General features: G+C 42.7%; 2 protein-coding genes across 3 annotated transcripts in view; one reads left to right on the forward strand and one right to left on the reverse strand.

The window, feature by feature from the left end:
* LOC126284583 (caspase-1-like) overlaps positions 1–19,080 on the reverse strand; it is a 398,664-nt gene that overhangs the window by 167,089 nt on the left and 212,495 nt on the right. The window lies entirely within an intron of this gene.
* Positions 12,592–19,080, forward strand: part of LOC126284570 (heparan-alpha-glucosaminide N-acetyltransferase-like) — a 353,817-nt gene continuing 347,328 nt past the window's right edge. The window contains exon 1 of one of the 2 annotated variants that reach the window (XM_049983590.1): positions 12,592–12,683. The gene's annotated coding sequence lies outside the window, so the exon portion shown is untranslated. The remainder of the gene's footprint in view (positions 12,684–19,080) is intronic. The other variant, XM_049983597.1, reaches the window with a different exon arrangement.

Genomic DNA, 19,080 nt, shown 5'->3' on the forward strand with positions numbered 1-19,080 from the left:
CTCAGCGCGTTCTAGAAACGGGTCGCCGACGTGCGATTACCGTCAGTCGTACCTAGCCACCAGCAAGGCTGAACCACCTGAAGATGTCGGACAATTGCTCCGAGGAAATATTGTGGAATTTGCACCACGTGATCCGGCGGCAAACCGGTGAAGACTAATTACAACGGGAAAGCTCGAAGAGTCACAACTACAGAATTGTCATGAATTCTGAGGCATCAAAGCTAAGATCCCGAGCAAAAACTCAAAAAGAAGGTTGCTGCATTAGACTGATTGTAACGCAAGAAAGAGTCCAGGTTACAAATTTCACAAACAGATTTAACAAGATACTAGACAAAGCATACATATTACTCCAAATTTTCGGGTCAAATATTACAAAATATAAAAGTCTGACTTTATGGAATTTATGGACGTAGTACTAAACTACAACCCTATCACATTTAATAATAAAATTCACATGCAACTCAAGGTCTCACAATGGGTTCAAGCATAGCAGATACAATCGCCAAAACATTTATTAACCACCTGCAGCAACAAACCCTTGCATTGCAATTATCATCTATGGATAAAATTGTTTAGGCCTATTATAAAAATGATGTTGACGATACATTCTGTTGGTAGATGGTCGCACAAATTATATTAACAACTCGATATAATGAGTAAAAACGACAGAATATAAAATTTAATGTTGAATATGAAAGCAATGGTAGAATGAGCTTCCTAGATTTAAACACCAGTAAAGAAAACAGACACATCCTCAAAATCGTAAGAAAAAAAACCACAACAGACACCACGATACACAGCCAATGTGCAACGCACAAACATGGAGCACTAGTTATCAGGGCCAGTAATGCACCACTGGATATACATGCAACGCACAAAGAGCTCCACATGATCAAACAAATTGCGGCAACAAATCGCTATGATGACAAACATATTGTACACCTCGTACAGAAAAGAAAAAGAATATTGAACAAACTGCTGCTCAGGAAATAAAAAAGATGCCCAAACTGTCTGTATACCATTCACAAGTAAACTCTCCTACAAAATAGTAAATATGTGGACTGCACAACATTAACATCGCTTATTTAACACACACCAAACTGCAACGCACACTGAGACAACAAAGGTACACAGACAAATAAACATACGCAATCATCCATTTACAAAATAGTGTGTAGTACGAGCAAAGTGCACTACACCGACCAAACTGAGAAATACTTCCAAAAACTGTACAGTGAACACATAAATGCTTAACCACGAACAATTATGCTAAATCAGCAGTAACCACCTACGTTAAGGACACTACCCACACATTCCAGGATATCGCAAATGATCTTCACATATTACATGAAATGGGCAAGGGACATCAAATGTACCTGTATGAAGGCAAGACATTGTCATTAATAGCACAGTACACGAGAATGGGTTGTTAATTGATAAGCTAGAAAGTAGCAATTAAATTTCTTCAAAAATTTGCCCATTGTGGAATGTTTGTTATATTAATATAAAATGTAATTACTTAATAGAATTATAATTGTCTTAAAAAACAAGCAAGAAATACAAATAATCATACTATCTAATGCGTTGCATGACATTATGATTGTTGTTGTCTTCAGATCTGAGACTGGTTTGATGCAGCTCTCCATGCTACTCTATCCTGTGCAAGCTTCTTCATCTCCCAGTACCTACATCCTTCTGAATCCGTTTAGTGTATTCATCTCTTGGTCTCCCTCTACGATTTTTACCCTCCACGCTACCCTCCAATACTAAATTGGTGATCGCATAGTGCCTCAGAACATGCTCTACCAACCGATCTTTTCTTCTAGTCAAATTGCGCCACAAACTCCTCTTCTCCCATATTCCATTCAGTACCTCGTCATTAGTTATGTGGTCTACCCATCTCATCTTCAGAATTATTCTGTAACACCACATTTCCAAAGCTTCTATTCTCTTCTTGTCCAAACTACACTCCTGGAAATGGAAAAAAGAACACATTGACACCGGTGTGTCAGACCCACCATACTAGCTCCGGACACTGCGAGAGGGCTGTACAAGCAATGATCACACGCACGGCACAGCGGACACACCAGGAACCGCGGTGTTGGCCGTCTAATGGCGCTAGCTACGCAGCATTTGTGCACCGCCGCCGTCAGTGTCAGCCAGTTTGCCGTGGCATACGGAGCTCCATCGCAGTCTTTAACACTGGTAGCATGCCGCGACAGCGTGGACGTGAACCGTATGTGCAGTTGACGGACTTTGAGCGTGGGCGTATAGTGGGCATGCGGGAGGCCGGGTGGACGTACCGCCGAATTGCTCAACACGTGGGGCGTGAGGTCTCCACAGTACATCGATGTTGTCGCCAGTGGTCGGCGGAAGGTGCACGTGCCCGTCGACCTGGGACCGGACCGCAGCGACGCACGGATGCACGCCAAGACCGTAGGATCCTACGCAGTGCCGTAGGGGACCGCACCGCCACTTCCCAGCAAATTAGGGACACTGTTGCTCCTGGGGTATCGGCGAGGACCATTCGTAACCGTCTCCATGAAGCTGGGCTACGGTCCCGCACACCGTTAGGCCGTCTTCCGCTCACGCCCCAACATCGTGCAGCCCGCCTCCAGTGGTGTCGCGACAGGCGTGAATGGAGGGACGAATGGAGACGTGTCGTCTTCAGCGATGAGAGTCGCTTCTGCCTTGGTGCCAATGATGTTCGTATGCGTGTTCGGCGCCGTGCAGATGAGCGCCACAATCAGGACTGCATACGACCGAGGCACACAGGGCCAACACCCGGCATCATGGTGTGGGGAGCGATCTCCTACACTGGCCGTACACCTCTGGTGATCGTCGAGGGGACACTGAATAGTGCACGGTACATCCAAACCGTCATCAAACCCATCGTTCTACCATTCCTAGACCGGCAAGGGAACTTGCTGTTCCAACAGGACAATGCACGTCCGCATGTATCCCGTGCCACCCGACGTGCTCTAGAAGGAGTAAGTCAACTACCCTGGCCAGCAAGATCTCCGGATCTGTCCCCCATTGCGCATGTTTGGGACTGGATGAAGCGTCGTCTCACGCGGTCTGCACGTCCAACACGAACGCTGGTCCAACTGAGGCGCCAGGTGGAAATGGCATGGCAAGCTGTTCCACAGGACTACATCTCTACGATCGTCTCCATGAGGGAGTAGCAGCCTGCATTGCTGCGAAAGGTGGATATACACTGTACTAGTGCCGACATTGTGCATGCTCTGTTGCCTGTGTCTATGTGCCTGTGGTTCTGTCAGTGTGATCATGTGATGTATCTGACCCCAGGAGTGTGTCAATAAAGTTTCCCCTTCCTGGGACAATGAATTCACGGTGTTCTTATTTCAATTTCCAGGAGTGTATTTCTGTTTGCTGATGACACTAGCGTGGTAGTAAAGGATGTTGTGTGCAACATTGACTCGGTTTCAAATTGTGCAGTACATGACCTCAGTTCATGGCTTGTAGAAAATAAACTAACGTTCAATCACAGTAAGATTCAGATAATACAGTTTCTGACACACAATTGAACAAGACCTGACGTTTTAATCTCACAGAACGGGCATATGATTAGCGAAACTGAACAGTTCAATTTCCTAGGTGTTCAGATAGATAGTAAGCTGTCGTGGAAAGCCCACGTTCAGGATCTTGTTCAAAGACTTAATACTTCCATTTTTCCTATTCGAACGGTATCGAAAGTGAGTGATACTTCGACACGTAAGTTAGTCTACTTTGCTTATTTTCATTCTCTTATGTCGTGTGGTATTATATTTTGGGGTAACTCTTCCCATTCTAGAAGGATTTTTTTGGCTCAGAAACCGGCGGTTCGGGTAATAAGTGGTGTGAGTTCACGAACCTCTTGTCGACCTTCACGAGTCTGGGTATTGCCCTCTCAATACGTATATTCTGTATTGTCGTTTCTTGTTACCAATATTAGTTTATGCCCAAGAATAAGCAGCTTTCACTCAGTTAATACTCGGCAGAAATCAAACCTCCATTTGGATCGGATTTCCGTAACTCTTGTGAAAAAAGGGGTGCAGTATACTGCTGCATCCATTTTCAAAAAGCTGCCACTCGAATTCAAAAATCTTAGCAGTAATCCACGCGCTTTCAAATTGAAATGGGTCACTCATTCTATTCTGTCGAGGAGTTCCTTAAAACATTAAGCTGATTCTTATTGTATTGCTGATACCGTTTACTTAAACTTATTGACTGACTTTTTTTTTCAGGATCATAAACATTTATTTTTACCTGTTATTACTTTTATGTACTGACACGTTCCATGACCTTGGAGATTTGCTCCTCAATTTGGTCCTACGGAACTTGACGTAAATAAATAAATAAATTGGCTCTAAGCACTATGGGACTTAACATCTGAGGTCTTCAGTCCCCTATACTTACAACTACTTAAACCTAACTAACCTAAGGACATCACACACATCCATGCCCGAGACAGGATTCGAACCTGCGACCGTAGAAGCAGCACGGTTCCGGACTGAAGCGCCTAGAACCGCTCGGCCACAGCAGCCGGCGCGGATATGTATTGGTCCCTTAATGACGCAATCCCAGAAAGATGATGTCGGGGATAAAACTTCGGTCTTTTCATAAATCAGCCGATGTCCTGTACTCAGACAGTGTTCCCGCAATTGCCGACTTTTCCGGTTGACGAAGGCGTCTATGATGGTGATGTTCATCACAGCGTTCTTGTACTGTGCGGCACGTCTGTCCTGTATACGCTAGTTGTCCTCAGTTAGCAGGATATGTGCGTTCTTTAGTTGTGATTTGAACTTTGTCTGAAATACTTTTGTGGTCTCTTTTTGTATTTCTGTGACTCCATTTTCAGTGGTTTTCTTCATGTGATGTTCTTCTTTCATTATAGACGGTGTTCCCTTTGTTCGCTTTGGTAATTATGGCTTCGTTATCACTTTTTGTTTATATCTATCAGGGTTTTTTGTCATCTACCCAAGACGTACTCTCTCTATATTTCAATAGTAGACCTCTCCTTGCTGCACACAGCTTCTGTTGTAGGGCCCGCCACTGAAGTTTTTTTGAGAATCTCTGCAATGCTCTCTCACCAATCAAACAGTCCCGTTACGAAACGCGCTTTTATTTACTAGATCTTGTTATCTCTCCTACTGATCCAAACCGGTAATTTTCCCACACTGATGAGCAGTACTCAAGAGCCGGTCGAACAGGAGTTTTGTAAGCCACTTCTTTCGCAGATGAATTATATTTCTTTATGACTCTTTCGATTCTTCCAATGAATCTCAACCTGGCATCTGCTGTTCCCAACATCGGTCTTATGTGGTCATTCCACTTCAGTCGCTCCGGATCGTTACTCCCAGGTATTTTATGGCAGTTACTGTTTGCAGCGATTTGTCTCCAATAGTGTTAATTGTACAGTACAATACTACAGCAGTGGATTTCATCTCCTATTTATGCACAATATGTTACGTTTATTTACGTTCAGGATCAACTACCAATGCCTGCAGGTCCATCTGCAGTTGACTTTAGCCTTCTGGTATTGATACATTCTTATAGAAAACTGCATCATTTGCAAGCAGCCTCATGGGCGCCAAAGCATTTGTATACAGGGTCGTTTTTACAACGTTTAAAGACCCCTGAACAGAAGTAGGTGTCGCTGAGACATGTAACTTAATATGAGACACATGGGCCCCACTCGAGCGAGGTGTCGCGATGTGCTGAGCACACTGGCCTCGCATTCGAGAGGACGACTGTTCAAACCCGAGTCCGGCCTTCCTGATTTAAGTTTTCCGTGATTTCCATAAATCAGGCAAAATGCCGCGATGTTCATTTGAAAGGTTCAAATGATTCAAATGCCTGTGAACACTATGGGACTTAACATCTAAGGTCATCAGTCCCCTAGAACTTAGAACTACTTAAATCTAACCAACCTAAGGACATCACACACATCCATGCCCCAGGCAGGATTCGAACCTGCGACCGTAGGTTCACAGAAAATCTGTGTTGATGACGAGATTGCACAATTGCGTTGCGGATTCTCGTCAGCCCACACATGTTGATAGTGAAAATTTACAATTTGAATCGAGGAAGTACAGTACATACTGACGAAACTAAAATGAGCTCTAACGTGGAAATTAAGCGTTTCCGGACACACGTCCACATAATATCATTTCTTTATTTGTGTGTGAGGAGTGTTTCCTGAAAGTTTGGCCGTACCTTTTTGTAACGCCCTGTATAATGGTAAGACAGAGCTTGTAGAGCGTTTCAGAGTGAGCATTAGGGAACGACTGACAAGCACAGAGGAAAGAAATACAGTAGCAGAAGAATGGGTAGCTTTGAGAGATGAAATAGTGAAGGCAGCAAAGGATCAAGTAGGTAAAGAGACAAGGGCTAGTAGAAATCCTTGGGTAACAGAAGAGATATTGAATTTAATTGATGAAAGGAAAAAGTATAAAAATGTAGTAAATTAAGCAGGCGAGAAGGAGTATAAATGTCCCAAAAATGAGATCGACAGGAAGTGCAAAATGGCTAAGCAGGGATGGCTAGAGGACAAATGTAAGGATGTAGAGGCACATATCACTAGGGTCAAGATAGATGCTGTCTACAGGAACGTGAAAGATACCTTTGGAGAAAGAGAACGACATGCATGAATATCAAAAGCTGAGATGGAAAACCAGTCCTAAGCAAAGAAGGGAAAGCGGCAAGGTGGAAGGAGTATATAGAGGGTCTATACAAGAGCATTGTACTTCAGGTATATTCAGGGTTGTTCTAAATGATGGATCCGTTTTAAAAACTTAGTATTTATTCAAATACAGATAAAAAATGAACAACCTTTATACCACTGAAAAGAGGAAGTTTCAATTTTTTTATAATGTTTGATATCAGTTTAATAAATTTAATAATTTGTAATAATTTGTCATTGGGGTTGAGAGCCTGCACAGGTTGTAATCGGTAGGGCTTGTACAGCAAACGCCGTCTCAGAACTATTCATACAGTTTGCTAATAAGAGCATACGGAATATCAGACTAGCTGTATGATTAAACTGAAGAACTTGTAGCAAACAGAAAACAACATTTCCCTCTCCAAGAAGAGAAATGTGCAGACGTAAAAGTAACGTCGAACGTAACTCTAGAGTGTTTTATAGGACCACTACTTGCCACTGTCTTGAAATTTGGCCGTTAACACTTGTTTGCAAAGTTGATGAATGATTCTGCTGTAGTGTGCAGGCACAAACTCTTAGTCTGAGATATTATTATCGCGAGTGGTGGCGAGCGAACAGCTGTTGAGAGGAGTCGGGTATGGCCGGACGCAGCCTGCGTTGGAGAGAAGACGCGCGACCCGAGAGGTCGCAGTCTGCCTTGATCCGGCCTAGTGGCGCCGCAGGGGACTTTGGTATTAACTGAGGACTTTTTGGTAATTTGCCTTTCTGTTGCACGTAGTTGTTGCTTGCTGTACACTGAAGGGATTTTGTCATATTTGTGTTGCATAAATTGAGAGTAATATCCGTAGCCGGCCGGAGTGGCCGAGCGGTTCTAGGCGCTACAGTCTGTAACCGCACGACCACTACGAATCTACTAGACTAATTAGGTTTAAGTAGTTCAAAGTACGGAGGGACTGATGACCTCAGCAGTTCAGTCCTATAGTGCTCAGAGCCATTGATATTCGTGTCTCTGTTGTGGCCAGAGACATGTTTGTTGAGTACAGACATTGTGGAGTAATTAAAGTCTGTGTCAAGTTTGTCAGTATTTAAGTAATCTATTTTGCGGATATGGTAAATTAAAGTCTTTATTGGTTTCTTTTATTTTTTTACACCATTCAAGACCAAATGACCAAACCCCTCCTGATCGTTCAATCGGTCTATATACAAAAATATGGCAGTAACTTTTACAGTTATTATGACCGTGCATTGCACTCTGAATGGATTGCAATATTGCTTTTGAAATATTTTTAGCATGTTGTTGATCATGCAGCTGCATCGGCAAGACGAGGTAAGTTGTCCGTTGAGTACAGGAGCATTGCAGAACAGATGTTACGTGTTGTTGAAGAATATTTTAAAGCTTGCAGTCAGACCCTTGAGGACTGATTTCTGTATGCTTTGTGGGAAGAGTAATTAACTTCTGTTTCTTTTATTTCAACAGATCTTTCGGCAGAACAAACAATAATTACAAATATAAACGAGTTTAAGAAATAATTGCGGAACAGTTTCAGTATAAGATTTTTACTCTGCAGCGGAGTGTGCGCTGATATGAAACCTCCTGGCAGATTAAAACTGTGTGGCGGTGGGTACTTTGTGTACCGTACCATTGTCACTTCTCCCTTTTCCAATTCCAGTCACGAATAGTCCGCAGGAAGAACTTTGCTTGTTAGTCTCCATGTGACCTCAAATGTAATTTTACCTTCATTGTCTTTCCGCGAGGTATACGTAGCAGAAAGAAATATATTACTCGACTCGGCTAGAAGCGTACGCTCTCGAATGTCTACCAGCAAACCACGTCGTGATCAGATCGCCTCTGGATTGAAGATTTCTTGGTATGGAGGACGCAGCGAGTTACCTTGGAGGGAAAATCTAATTCACCGGAGTTGGCTGGGGAAGTCCGTGACGCTTGTGCGTCTACGAAATGGACATGTAACGAAATGCAGTGTTCTTCTTTGGATATTCTCTGTTTCGTCTAATAATTGTATCTGGTACCGATCCCAGACTGACGAGCACTATTCAAATATTGATCGAACGAGGATTTTGTAAGCTACCTACTTCGTGGGTGGACTACATTTCCTGAGGATGCCTCCAATGAATCTCAGTCCGACATCTGCCTTATGGGCGACTAGTGATATGAAGTTGTTCCACTTCAAATCTCTCCGTTACACATACTCCCAGATATTTTACTGGTGTGGCTGTTCCCAATGAGTTTTTAGCAAATAGTGTAAGCGTACAATAATGGCTCTTTCTGACTACGCGCAGTATGTTACATTTATGTTGAAATTCAACTGCCAGTCCCTGCACCAAAAGCCGATCCTCTGCAGATCTTTCTACACTTTGGTACAATTTTCTAGCATTGCAGTTCCTCTGTATACAGCAGTATCATGATCTAAACCCAAGTAAGTTCAGATGTTAACCACTACGTCATTTAAATGTATTGCGAAAAGTAACTGGGTGGAATAGAGCGATCGCAAAGGCACATTGATGTGTAAAGCACCTGTCAGTCTTCGGTTGATTGGTAGAGCAATAGGGAAATGCTGTAAATAATTGCGACATGGGTGGCTCTCGGATCCTGACAAGCTGCATTAAATGAGTATTCGTATTGACAACTGTAACAATAGCAACAACAACAGAAACTTTAAATGGGAGCAACTTTACTCAGGATTTACCTCACTATTGAAACTGCACGTTTTCTGTAGCGACCCACAATTTCTTTTATTTCCACTACGCGTTTCGGAAGTTTAATCGCCCATCATCAGGAGGATTTATGTCATTTAATACGACTTGTATATGTTGATGTCCGACTTTAGCTACTAAACGGCATAACTGCTTACTTCGGTGTATACGTAATGTACGATATGTAATGTATGTAACATAATTGACAAAAAACAAAAAAAACACCTTGTTATCATTCGAGACAAATGGTTCAAATGACTCTGAGCACTATGACCTATGGGACTTAACTTCTGAGGTCATCAGTCCCCTAGAACTTAGAACTACTTAAACCTAACTACCTAAGGACATCACACACATCCATGCCCGAGGCAGGATTCGTACACACAACACCCCGTTTTATTAGTAGACAATAAACCAATGTGGCGATTGAAGTTTAAATTTCCGAAACGAGTAGTGGAAATAACATAAATAGTGACTGGTAGAATGTTACTTCTCCCTTACTATCAAAATCTCAAAATATTCGTAGATGAACAGAAAGTAAATATTCTCCGTTTAGCTAACTATTCTGGTATGGTCAACATGTATCTAATTTCACAAGGGCAGAAACATTATACTAGCAGATAAATGTTATTTGTCTTGGTATGGCTATCCCGTTGTCTAAGGTGGAGGTTCCTGTTTATGATTTCCAGTTAATAAGTCCAAGGTCATTTTTCAGTAAAAGTCGCTGGAAAATTGTTGATTTTTGACATAATTAGTTTTTATTCATAAATACTTGACACTTTCTACAACACCACTTGTTAAATAAATGCAATGTGCAACATTTAAACACAGCACAAAGCCTTGATAATTAAAATGACCAATCTCGACAACAACTGAAACTATTATGGCGTGTTTGGCGCCTAAAATTTCTGTAGTATTTCGTACCCACCTTCCAGATCTAGAACAGAATGTAGTTTAAATGAATTTTATTATGACTGTCTTCACTGAAATTATTTTTCATGTATAATTTACATAATGTTTTCTGGAAATAACTATTTATAGAGTATAAAGATTTATACGCTTAATAATTAATACTCAAGCTTTGTAAATTTTGACAAGATAAAAGCTACCAGACTCCTGTCTTTGTATAACTGTCGACTGAATTATTGCTAATAAAATTAGAAAAATTAGAAATGAAATAAAGTTTGTTTGCATGAAAACTGAAGCATAATAAAATTAGTTTCACTGTACAGTGGTTTCTGACACATTGAAGTTAGTAATTGTGACTACTAATTTTCATGGCTCAAGATCGGTGTTGCTAAATGGATCGATGTTGTTGTTGTAGTGAAAGACTGGTTTTATGCAGCTCCCTATGCTACTCTATTCTAAGCACACCTCTTCATCTCAGAGTAACTACTGCAATATACATCCTTCCGAATCTGCTTACTGTATTCATCTCTTGGTCTCCCTCTACGTTTTTTACCTTCCACGCTTCCCTCCAGTACTAAATTGGTGATCCGTTGATGTTTCAGAACGGGTCCTACCAACCGATCCCTTCTTCTAATCAAGTTGTGCTACAAATTCCTCTTCTCCGCAGTTTTATCCAGTACCTTCGCATTAATTACCTGATGTACCCATTTAACCTTCAGCATTATTCTGTAGCTTCTATTCTCTTCTTGTCTAAACTGTTTAGCGTCTATGTTTCACAACCATACGTGGTTACATTCCATAAAAAAAATTCCGAAAAAACTTCCTGAGACTTAAATCTATATTCGATGTTACCAAATTTCTCTTCTTCAGAAATACTTTTCTTACCATCGCCAGTCTACATTTTATATCCTCTGTACTTCGACCATCATCTGTTATTTTGCTGCCCAAATAGTAAAACTCATCTACTACTTTACCTGTCTCATTTCCTAATCGAATTCCCTCAGCATCACTTGATTTCATTCGACTACATTCCATTATCCTCGTTTTGCTTTTGCTTGTGTTCATCTTGTATCCTCTTTTCGGCCGAGCGGTTCTAGGCGCTACAGTCTGGAACTGCGCGACCGCTTCGGTCGCAGGTTCAAATCTTGCCTTGGGCATGGATGTGTGTGATGTCCTTAGGTTAGTAACGTTTAAGTATTTCTAAGTGATAACCACAGCAGTTAAGTCTCATAGTTCTCAGAGCCATTAGACTTTTCAAGGCACCGTCCATTCCGTTCAGCTGCTCGTCCAAGTCCTTTGCTGTCTTTGACAGAATTACAATGTCATCTGAAACCTCAAAGTTTTATTTCTTCTCCTTGGACTTTAATTCCTGCTTCAAATTTTTCTTTTGTTTCCTTTACTGCTTGCGCAATATACGGATTGAATGGCATCGGGGAGAGGCTAAAACCCTGTCTCACTTCCCTTCTCAGCCACTGCTTCCCTTTCCTGGCCCTCAACTCTTATAAGTGCCACCTGGTTCCTATACAAGTTGTAAATAGCCTTTCACTCCCAGTAGTTTACTCCTGCAACCTTTACTAATTCAAAGAGATGGATTTGTATGAAAAACAAATTTATGTTCTCAGAAAAATAGTGTTTTGGTCACTAAATATGTGGGAAATCATCTTTAGATGTGGAATATGTAATTTAACTTTAAAATTTAACTCACGTCAGGCAAAAATTTATACAGAATCAAAGATTTCAATTGAAGTCCGAATGTTGATTCATTACTCTGGTGATCGCAAAAACTTGTTGTAATTGATAACAACAAAAATACGTGTTTCCAGAATTATATTTTCACTCTGCAGCGGAGTGTGCGCTGATATGAAACTTCCTGGGTGATTAAAACAGTGTGACGGACCGAGACTCGAAGTCGGGGAAAGGCAAATTCCAGAGTTCGAGTATCGGTCCGGCACACAGTTTTAATGTGCCAGGAAGTTTCAGCAATAAGTGTACTTTGTAGTATGAGCATTACGTGTGAGAAATCGTTGTGGTTGTTTCAGTTATCGAAGCGGCAAGCCTTCAAAGCCGAGTATGTGCGAAGTATTGTGAAGTGCCACTCGAGATAAAGGGGTGCTTCCACAGGCGAAAACAGCTAGCGAATGAGTGTAAGGCACAATGCGGATTACGGGAGTAGATATTCCGACTAAAATAAGGAGGGTGAAGAAGGACGACGGTGTGACCCTAAAGTGGCGGGCATTGGACATTCCTCCGCGGCGCGCCGTGGACGGGGAGAGGCCGTATGCAGTGAGAGGCAGGAGTCCCCGCTACCTGCAGGGGAGAGCTCGGCCGCCGCAGCCGCAACAACAGTTCAGTCTGACGGCGGAGCTCGCCTCGCGTGCACCGTGGCCGGCTGATCCAGGTACTGCGCTCTGCTAGCGTTACGTGCTCCTGACGATGACACCGTGTGTTGGAAACGTGTACTCTCGTTTTAATTGTGTGTAGAAAGGGGTCTGGACCGGTCCCATGTTCCATACGCCTTTTCCATCTTTTTCTGCCTCAAGCGTTGTTGTCTAGCTACATTCGTACACTGCGAAGTGCACGGCAAAGGGTGCTTCCCACTGTACCCCCTATCAAAGTTTGTTCTCGTTCCATTCACGTATGGAGCGTGGGAAGAATGACTGCTTAACTGCTGTAATTAGTCTAATATTGTCTTCTCGGACCCTGTCTATTCGATGTCGATATTAATCCTGCTTACACCGACCCTTATGTTATCCCACCATACACTTCTGGGTCTTCTTTACTAGTTAACGATCTTGCCTTCGCGGAGGACCACATTCATATAGAATTTCTTAAAAGCCGTTTCAGCTATTTTGCAATTTATTGTTCATTTATATGACACAATCACGATTTCGGCTTTGTAGCCATTCTCAAGTGCACGTTGAAATGTCAAAATGTCTGACCTGTCTGTGACATGCCACCGTCGAAGAAACATATTTCTGGTCTTTTAGACCAATTGTCGTATTACAAGGCACGAGTACGTATCGAAGATACATAATATGGGCTGACAGTGTACACAATGAGAAACCATTAACATACAATATGGCTTATTTAACAGCTAATAATCCTGTAATACGACACTGATCTCTACGACCAGAAATATATTTGGTTCAAATGCCTCTGAGCGCTATGGGACTTAACATCTGAGGTCATCACTCCCCTAGAACTTAGAACTACTTAAACCTAACTAACCTCAGGACGTCACACGCATCCATGCCCGATGCATGTTTCGAACCTGCGATCCTAGCAGTCTCGCGGTTCCCGACTGAACGCCTAGAACCACTCGGCCACGCGGCCGGCAGAAATATATTTTTTCGACGATGACATGTCGCAGACAAGTCAGACGTATTTTAACATTTCAACATGCACTCGAGAATTGCTACAAATCCGAAATCATAATTGTGTAAAATAAGTGAACAATTAACAGCCAAATGGGGGAAATTTCTTTAAAAAAATTATTTCCTAGTGTTCCACTTCTTTTTCTAGAGAATACTGTATCAGGTGGACTGCCGTCCAACCTTTTCATTTATCTAATTACGAATTATTTCATCCGACTGGCTTAGAGTTACCAGGTCCTCTTATATAATTACCCAGATACACTAAGAGAGTTAGCAATACAATATGCGGCGTACCTGATTAATAGTAATAATGATTAGTTGTAGTTATAAATGTATTAAGGAAGATTAGGGTTTAACAATCCGCCGACGACGAAATAACTAGATACGGAGCACAAACTCAAAGTGGGAAAGGGACCATTCCGACACTTGATTTAACCAATTTGCATAAACTTCATAAAACCTAAATCAGAATGGAAGGAGGATGGTTTGAACCGTCGTTCTCCAGAATGCGAGTCCAGTGCCTTACCGCTATTTTGGCCTCCTTTTTCGATGGTTTAGTGTATTTGTTGTATCACAGTAATGTTAGTCTTGTTAACATTCAGTTTAGTGACTCTCCTGTCAAATGGAAGAAGCAACGACGTACTAACATAAATGTTTGGCGGTAGCACAGAAGAAATCGAACGTGGACAAGAAGTGGGGAACCGAGATAAAAAATATATTAAGGTTATCAGATAAGATGGAAGAAAGAACACAGAAATAGATAACTTATTACGATAGATAAAAACAATATCTTCCATTTTATTATAATTTTTTTATACTCACTCATCTGTATTTATTGTTTTCTACTGATTGGATTCCATTTCGATTTACAAAAGGCTCCACGCTCGTGATCCCTTCTCTAGCATTGTGACGACGCTACGGTGTTTGCACAACTCTGATAAGTCTCTCTTGAAGGATGGTCCGACCACAGACAAGTGTTACTTAGCTACATTTTTCCTTAATTTTCATCAGGTATTCTGTCTTCTCCTGATTACCAAGTAGTAAATGTAACAGTAATCGGTGTAGGAGCCTGTGGTAATGTTTAGGCAATGCAGATGTATTCTTTTGAGATTAGTTTTTAAATTGTCTATCAGTTTCATCCGAGATGAGATTAAATAACACGTGTGAGAAAGCGAACGTGTTTCTCATCCTGGTACACTCTTTAAAATTTTCAATTTCTCTCATTGGTGAATTTATTCAACAGAAATCTTCTTCCGTACGCTTGTTAATTAATCTGATTAATTTTGAATCTGAAACTCTTTTAGTATGTTTAGCAGTGTTTGTCGATGTATGCTGTGATAGCTTCTTTTTGATGTGTATGAACAGTATGAGAAAATCTGTAATACACTGCACTTTTTAGCATACGCAGACAGAACTGGTAACTGGGACGCTGCTGGCATTACTTATTCATTTGTGTACAGAGGAAACTAATGAAGCGTGTGTTGCGTAACTTTGGGAAAGCTTTCCGCTCAGTGCCGCTCGGGATACTGTGCACACAGGAGAACCGAGTCTAGCCACATCATCTGAAAGCTTGTTATAGAGATAAGTGCGAGACCTTCCCTTAGTTTGCGAATTCTTTACAGGCTGTTGTTCATCCCTTCACATATGCTCCTTTGTGTGATTTCTGGTTAGTAACAAAGACTCGTTTCAAACGGACTCCAGCATCCTCTCAGCGAACATTTGCACTTGGATGACACTTCCTTAACTAATGTGCAAATACCGACGATGTGCGCCGCTTATCTTGCTTCGATGCAAAACTTGTTCCCTCCTCACAGTAATTGCCGTTGACAACAGTAATGCTTGTTTTACTTTTCGCCCTCAAGTTGGCATAGTTTGTTCGAGACGCGCTGAACGAATTCTAAGGGGGGCGCTAGGAGCGGAGGAAGCAAGCCGACTAGGAGCACCTGGGCAGCCGAGGGGGTGTGGGGTGCAGGTGAAAAATCCGCGCTTTCGTCACGCAGTGCTGGCAGTACACATTTGCTTACTGCTTTGGCACGGCAAGGCACAACAATCAACTTGTGACGACTGCGGAATAAACCGGTACTGCAGTGTTAGGTCGTAAATGTCGGCAGCGGCCGGGCACAAAACATTAGCTGTCCAAAGGTCGACCGACTTCTACAAGTCCGCGACAAGATACGGTGGTCGACGAGCAGTTACCCTTTTTCCCAGGCGCTGAGCAAGTTAGTTCGTGTGCTCGGAAGGGGAGGCCGGCAGTATCTGCTCCGTTTCGCTCGTCAGCAAAGACAGAATCGAAGTAAAAATGTAAATGTCGTGTGACTAGGGCCTCCCGTCGGGTAGACAGTTCGTCGGGTGCAAGTCTTTCGATTTGACACCACTTCGGCGACTTGTGCGTCGATGGGGATGAAATTAGGTTAGGACAACACAACACCCTGTCCCTCAGCGGAGAAAAACTCCGATCCAGCCTGAAATCGAACCCGGGTCCTTAGCATTGACATTCTGTCGCGCTGACCACTTCTTTTTTTTAAAATCTCATTTTGATCTATTTTGTTCGTTGAATTTATTCGGGACGGTAGTCATATGACACTCGTTTAGGTTCTACGTTGATCCATTCACTCAGTTTTTTTGTTACAGAGGGTAGCTAGCCCTCTGACCGAACACGCTCAGCTACCGGGAACGCGCAGAATCGAAGTGCATGCCCTGCAATCTGTCTCAAACGATTTTACTGAAACTATTCGGTAAAAAATTTCATTTATGCGTTACTTATAGCTTTATATGTTAGCTTCATGATAACGTGCCAGTCATATCGTTAAAGGCCATAGGTATTGCGATATCTGCATGTAAGTAAGACACTGCGCGGATTTCGAAAAAGTTTGAAACGTAAAATACAGGTCGCTATGATTTTGCGTTTGGTGCATATCACATAATATTTTGTGGGAATGAAATATAGCCAACACACTGAATTTTTCTTTAGACTTGATTCTAGGTCTCTATCTGTCACCTGTATCGAGAAAATTGATCTGATGTAGCACACTCACTTGCGACAGCGCGCGCCAGAGATAAGCCAAAGTGGAATATCCACAATATTCCTCATATTTCAGAAATGGTTGAGATATCGAAATGAGATTGTGGCAAATGATAGCACGCAGAGAGAAGAGTATTTTGCCATATAGGTTACTCCGCTGTCTACAGACTTTTTCGTAGAAAGATTGTAATTTTTAAGGGCCATCGATAGCTGGCGGAACGGGAAAATGGTACGGGTTTTGGAACACCATAAGTGGAGATATTACACGTCTATTTTTATACCGAGGACACGCTTATTCATAAGCTATTGCCCCTACTTTTCCTCAGTTTCTCACTTAATAAATCACTCTTTCAAAATTCTCTCGTAATTGCGTATGCACAACGTGTTAGTGAGGTGACACTGAGTAAACACCCCTGTGTTCTGGCAAAAGAAGCAAATTTTAACATGGCAACAAGAGAAACTGTCGTTTTTACTCGACATTCGCCACACATGACGCTGCTCTGAAAGCTACAAATGGTTAACAAACCAGTCGAAAATAAATCGCTGCTTTTATTGCATTTTCATCGGAATGTTTTTTAGCTACTAGCCAAAGCAGATGGAGCAGATCTTTTTGAATGGTCACCATGCTAGTGTGAGCGTGGTGGGGCACCACGTAATATTTACAATAATGCGGACGTAGGCTGCATTTTAGAATGGCACTTCCCCTCCTGCTCTAGGCATTTCCCCTACAGCGCCTGCCTATGCCCCCCCCCCCCCCTCCCCCTACAACCACTAACCACTATCCCCACGCGTGCCCTGCCAACTGCACATCTACTGACCACATTACTCTGCGCGCGCTAGGCCTCATCAGGATGTTGAGAAATAATAGCATGCACTACTGCTCGGCTTTGTGTCAAGTTTAGTTTTTCCGGCAGTGTCAGCTGTGCGCAAACAACTACGCACAACACTACGGATAGGTATGTAGATGGACAGCTGGCCAATGTTCATCTCGTATACGTGTTCATCGAATACAGTGGAAGAGCAGCACAACGGCGCTTATGCTGAGCTGTTCCTGCAGCGATGGCAACGACATCAGTTCTTTCGCATTTCTATGATGACTGCTGCATTACTCCGTTTTGTGTTGCATGACAGGCCATCCAAAAGTTTCCGTTCGAAGGTTGTACTGTCCAGAAGCAGTATGCAGTCTGCAGGTTTATTTGCATGCTATTGTAATTCAATGCTTAAGTAAACAAATGATAGTCAAACCTACTTGAATTTGTTTATTTTTGCCCCTTTTGTAAGGGTTTAAAGTTAGCTTCCCCATCTTGCCCCGCCTTCCCCTACATATTGCAGCTGATGTAAGGACCGTTGGGAGTCGTCTGCTTGCAGAAAGACAAGATCACGTGTGCCTCTGGCCACGCTGTCATTGGCACCGTGACATTGCGAAACATGGCTACCGTGGTGTCGTGAAAGAGTCGATTGGAGAGCTGAGTGGCTCCCTGTTGTCTTCAGCGACGAGAGTAGTTTCTTCCTGTATGGGAGAGATGAAAGTAGGTGTGCACACGGTAGACCTGGTGAGAGGCCGATTCTGGAGTGCATTTGCCCATAACACACAGTTCCCAACCAAGGCTTAAAAAAAAAAACAACAAGAAAACGGCTCTGAGCACTATGGGACTTAACAGCTATGGTAATCAGTCCCCTAGCGAGAACGCTACCGCACGACCACGAGATGCGGGCCCTACCATGTTACGCCTACATGAATACTATTTAGTGAACATTGACTACTGACACAGCAGTTTACTGTTGATAAGACGTACTATTCAGTGCTATATATATACAGTCTGGACAAATGTTCAAGAAACACATGTTTTAGGACCTGGAAAGGTGTAAAACATTGCAGATCAGTATAACAATTGTATGTGCCTTGCAAAGAGTACAGAAACCACCGTGAAACTAAGGTTCAGCAATGTCAACACGCTGGGACCAGTGTATTGATGATATTGACGTAGCTATCCACAGATGGCAGCACAGCGCAGCTTATAGCCCTTCCCCGTCTTACCCCACCTCTCCGTCTTGCCCCTCCTTCTCTACCTAGATCTCTTCATTGGATAATGCTCGGTCGGCCACTGCTGCTCTCACAATGCGTCGATCCCGATGTGCGTCTCTACTTTCCCTAAATCGCTTTAGGCAAATGCCGGGATGGTTCCTTTGAAAGGCCACGGCCGGTTTCCTTCGGCGTCCCTCCCTAATCCGAGCTTGTGGTCCGTCTCTAATGACTTCGTTGTCGTCCTCCCCCTTCTCCTTCTTCTATAGACGAACAAAACCTGCTCAGCGAGTCTCGGTATGCTCCAGAGACTACTCCTAAAAGCAGTGACACAACACCAATACATTGTGCCCGACATGTGCAGCAAGCCATCGAC

The sequence above is a fragment of the Schistocerca gregaria genome, chromosome 1 (genome assembly GCF_023897955.1).
Source record: "Schistocerca gregaria isolate iqSchGreg1 chromosome 1, iqSchGreg1.2, whole genome shotgun sequence".
NCBI classification, from domain to species: Eukaryota; Metazoa; Arthropoda; class Insecta; order Orthoptera; family Acrididae; genus Schistocerca; species Schistocerca gregaria.